The 5,143-nt window shown below is 33.9% G+C and overlaps 1 pseudogene; it reads right to left on the bottom strand.

Moving 5' to 3' along the window:
- Positions 1 to 641: 641 nt before the first annotated feature.
- LOC108485332 (L-type lectin-domain containing receptor kinase IX.1-like) lies at positions 642 to 2,948 on the bottom strand (annotated as a pseudogene).
- Positions 2,949 to 5,143: the final 2,195 nt, after the last annotated feature.

Below are 5,143 nucleotides of genomic sequence, written 5' to 3'. Positions count from 1 at the left end.
TACTTTTTGGTAGAATGAAATATAATTCATTTGGCATAATAAAATGAATTATTGTAATTTTAGACTCAAATCCTTTTAGTATGAAAATTTTAAGTTTATTCCCAACAATTTATATTCTTATCCTGCCCCCAACAAAAATTTTCGAATTCAAGGGTTGTAGGGCCTCCATCCCTCTAAATTTTGTGAAATTTTCTTTTAACCTTTTAAGTTTTAAAATTTTAAATTTAATATTATAATTAGTGTTTAAAGGAAAGAAAAATTTGTATTTGACCCCAAACATTTCTAAAATTCTTTTGTAAAATTTAATTTCTTGTATAGAATTTATAATTTTTATGATAAATTTAATAACATTTATAATTTAATATAGTAAACTAATACAAAATAGCATCTAAAGATTAATTTGATAAAATAAAGTTAAGTAATTATAATATAATAATTATAATATCCAAAATTTGCTGTTACACGGCATTATTATATCATTCTTTTAAATGAAAATTTAAGATTAAATTGCATACCTAAACCTATATTTTTCTTAGCATAACACGACCAGTTGCATCATCCTGTAGAATGTGACTGAGTTCCATTAGTGGTTCTTGGGCAATATGAAGTCACAATTTTCTGAAATCTCAATCTCTTAGAGATAAAAGCAAATTAGGAAGGAAGAAAATCTATAGAATATTTCAAATTAAACTATAATTAACAGCCAACAAAAGCAATCAAAAACTAAATTCTTTAAATACTGTGATCTTCGTAAATACCCAATCAACAGAACAAAATACAAGGTGCGGAAACCATGGATATAACAAAGCATCAAAACTAGAAAACAAGAAGCCATATATACAACAAAAGAAGGTTCAACTACCACCTGCCAGGAATTCACTGCTTGGCTTCCGTGTCATAACCTGGAGCCATTGTTTTATCCTTGAAGGAATGGATACTTGACGCAGTGCCTGAACATTGAGTTTGGCTTCTGTTGGAGGCACTGGGAAAGGATGAAGTGGATGCTGAACATGTAAAGATGCTGTCTTGCAGAGCTGCAATGTATATTGGAACCGGCATCTCGCGTGGTAAACTGGGCAGTGGGGCTTTGGAACCAAGGATTTCAATAGCCTGTCTTATGGATGGGCGGTCAAAATAGTTTGGGTGAGCACAAGCCAGCCCAACTAACAGCAACCGTTCCATTTGTTCCATGTCGTAGTTTCCAGACAATCTTGGGTCAGCAGCATCCAAAAGACGCTCTTCCCTATACAATTCCCAAACCCATTCCACCAGTTTTGTCTTGAATCTCTTGCCATTCCTTTCAATTACAGCTACGGCCTTCTTTCCGGAGGCTATTTCTAAGGCAACAATACCAAAGCTGTATATGTCGGATTCCTTAATGGCTTTGTATGTCTCAAGACACTCGGGTGCTATATAACCATCAGTCCCAAGGATCAACTTTGTTGTTTGAGACCCTTGTCCGTGGTCAACAAGCCTAGCCAGCCCAAAGTCACCAAGCTTGGCATTGAAACTAAAATCTAGCAGAACATTACTTGACTTGATGTCTCGATGCAGCACGCATCGATCACATTCTTCTTGCAGTTAAAACAACCCTGAGGCAACTCCCATGGCGATTTTATACCTTGTATCCCATGTCAACAAGCATGGCTCTTTGTGTAGATGGTAATCGAGACTCCTATTTGGAAGGAACTCATACACAATGCGGAACTCCTTATTGTCATGGCACCAACCGATGAGTTGGACCAAATTCCTGTGCCTCAATCTGATAATAGTGGTAATTTCTGATTCGTACTCTTTCGCCCCTTGATGAGAATTTGGAGTTATCCTTTTGACAGCAATGTTGGAACCGATGTCCCTCAAGAAGCCTAAATAAACTTTTCGAAAACCTCCCTCTCCAAGGAGACCTTCATCGGCAAAATTATTGGTTGCAAGCCTGAGTTCCCTGTAGGAAAACTTCCTAGGTGCTGTCATCATTTCCATGTCTACGTTGACAGACATGCTCCCATCTTCCCTCATCCTTTTGTACTTTCTCCTCCTACAGAAGAGCCAAACCTGACCCATAACTAGGAGCAATGCAGAAATGCCACCAGCAATGGCTAGAACTACCCATAGCCATGTCTTGCTCTCCCTTTTGGGGTTGATTGGAGGGCTCGGTGCCATATTTGGAGGATTGATGGTTGAATTCATGGAAACCTGTAGGCTGGAGTTGAAATTCCAGGAATTAATAGTGTGTAGCTCAATCCTAGACCCAGTTGATCCGGTGAAGCCAAAAGTGACCCATTCTGGTAAATATAGACTAAGATCCAATATTGCAGAAAGACAAGATGAATTTTGACAAGTAAGGCATCAGCATCGAGTAAAAGAACGCTAAGGTTTTTTGTACTAGAGTTGTAAGTGATGAAAGCATCAACCTTTCCTCCATGTTCAATGCCACTCCACAGCCATTCGACAGGGTAAAAAGAAGTCTTGACAGAGTTGAGATCAATGGCCACGTGATCTGACATCGTCGGAGGATCCCATCGTTCATTGGGAAACGTATCAAACTCCACTGCAACAAATTTAGAGTTGGCATCTGAATCGCAATTTTGAAGTCCCAAGCAACCACCTCCGGAGTGAGGAGGGATTTTTGAGCCATTGGGAGCAAGGAAAAACGCAAACCCATCGCCCCTATCTCCGGAGGGCTTATTCAATGAATTGATGGAGAAAGAAAAATGAATGGTGAAATCTGCAAGTCGGAGATTCCCTGATGAATTGTCCCAAAGGTGCATCGGTTGGTAATAAGTGGCTCGACCAACACTACCGTTTAAAGCTTTGTCCCTTTGGTTGGTGGTGAGTTGGATTGCACCATCTGATGGGGTTGTATCATTTTCAAACTCTATGCTAGGCATATTTGGGGTGAAAGCAGTCAAACTGAATTGGATGTTACCAACATCAATTGATGCAGCCATGGTAAAATGAACAAGTAACCCCATAGGAAGGGTTTATAATAATAGTAATAATATGAAGAGAAATTCAGGTTTAAGAGATTTGAGATACATATTCTCAGCTTTCTTCATTTTCAGAGTTAGGATTTTGAGCAAAGTTACTACAAATGCATGCAAGATAATTTATTTCCAGGTATTGAATAATTCCTTTACAATAAAGTTTGACATTCTTGCCATACATTGGACCCAAAATGCAACCTATTGGATTCTCCTAGGCCAGTTCTGCATTATTTTTCAAAAGCACTTCTGACTCAAAAAACACTTCTGGAAGAAAAGCTGTACAGAACAAGCTGCTTTTGGCTGAAATTTTTAGCTTTTGAAAAGCATTTCTGAAAAGAAGAAGATAAAATTTTTAGCTTTTCCTCTCCCAAAAGCACTTTTAGTGCTTAATTACATTTTCACCCCTCCAATAACATAGTACTTTCTCTTTTTTTTCTTGGTACTTAATTACAAATGTGTTAAAATTATTAATTAAAAATAAAAAATATTTTTAAAATACTAATTACAAATATTTAATAGTTATATTTAAATATTTAAAATATAGTTTATATATTCTAATTAAATTTTATAAATAATTCATATTTATTGCTTAAAATATTTAAAATTTATATTTTATATATTAAAATATTAACAAGAAGTTATAATAATTTTTTATATTCTTACTAAAATATAATAATATTAACTAATTTAAATATTATTTAAATGCATATTTGTTACTGGATAATAACATGTCTAAAATGGACATTTTATTTCTCAAAAGCACTTTTTGACAGCAATGTTAAACACTCAAATTTTAAACCAAACTTTTCAAAAGCACTTCTCAAAAGCACTTTTTCACAGCACTTTTCAAAAGCATTGCCAAACTAGCCCTTAGTGGTGTCAACGAAAAAGACTTCACAATAAAAAAACTCTTCTTTTACAAAATCAATTTTATTTATTAATTTATTGATGAATGATCATGTTTCTTGTGATAAATTGTGTCTAAAATTCTAAAAATTTCCATTAGCTTCTCTGTTGATAAAAGTTTGTGTGTGTGTTTTTTAAATTCATTACAATTTTAAAAATATATAATTATTTTTTATATTTTATATAATTTTAAATTATTTAGACAAAATAATTTTACTTCAACAAAACGTTCAATTTTAATCAAAATATTAGTAAAGATACATTGAAAGCTTTTTAATTTTAAAGCTTAATTTACAAATTAACCTTAAAGTATATTCGTTTTACTACTTTGATACTTTAATTTTTTTTCCCAATTTAATACTTAAGTATCTTTTTCTTGTAATTTTAGTCTAAAAACGTAATTGACTTTGATGAGTAATTTTTCCGTTGTGTCTCATTAGAGGTGTCTCATTAGAGGGGACAATCGAATCTTTATATATATAGCTACTATTCATAGAATTTTTACGCTTTTAACAGACTTTATGCATGTTAAGCACGTTTACTACTTTGGGCAGCCTGCTGGACACTCCTTGGGCTCCTACAAGTCGAGACTCGCGAGCTCCCCTTGCAAACCCCTCCTGTCCTGTGCGAGCTGGATCTACAAGTTTCCCTTGTGAACACCTTTTGCGAGCTTCATTCCGTAAGGCTTGCACATATCTGGCTAGTGAGCCCTATCTAAGTAACGGGTGGACGACCCGAATTTTATCTGATTTTCAAGTCAATTATGATAAATGCCTAACAAACTTTTAAAAAAAAATTCAACGAAGGTAACATAATGACTTCTATATTTTCATAAAAAATATTACTTAAATTCCTTTTTACTTAAAATTACATTTATTAAATTAAATTAAATTAATAAAGAATTATGATTCTTTTTCTTGCCACGTTCTCTCTTTCTCTCTCCAACTTCTTCTTCTTCCCCACTCCTTCATCTTATCAACTCTTTCATCTTTTTTCTTAACACAATCAATATGGCTAAAATCTTCCTCTCCGTTACCATAGCTATATTCATATCATAACTATCATCTCTATTTAAAAAGTTAATAAAAAAAAAAAGCATCGATCAAAATTTTAGACAAAGCAAGATTGAGTTTTTTGGGTATTGTTTGGTTGATTTAAATGATAGAAGATAAGCTCTCGACGAAGGCAACCCGGCAATAAAAAAAATAAATTTGGTGGGTTAAGGTTTCAAGATTAATTTATAGATTTAGAAA

This window comes from Gossypium arboreum, chromosome 4, assembly GCF_025698485.1.
Source record: "Gossypium arboreum isolate Shixiya-1 chromosome 4, ASM2569848v2, whole genome shotgun sequence".
Lineage (NCBI taxonomy): Eukaryota > Viridiplantae > Streptophyta > Magnoliopsida > Malvales > Malvaceae > Gossypium > Gossypium arboreum.
Note: the sequence above shows the minus strand (reverse complement) of the source record. Positions and strands in the feature narration are given on the sequence as shown.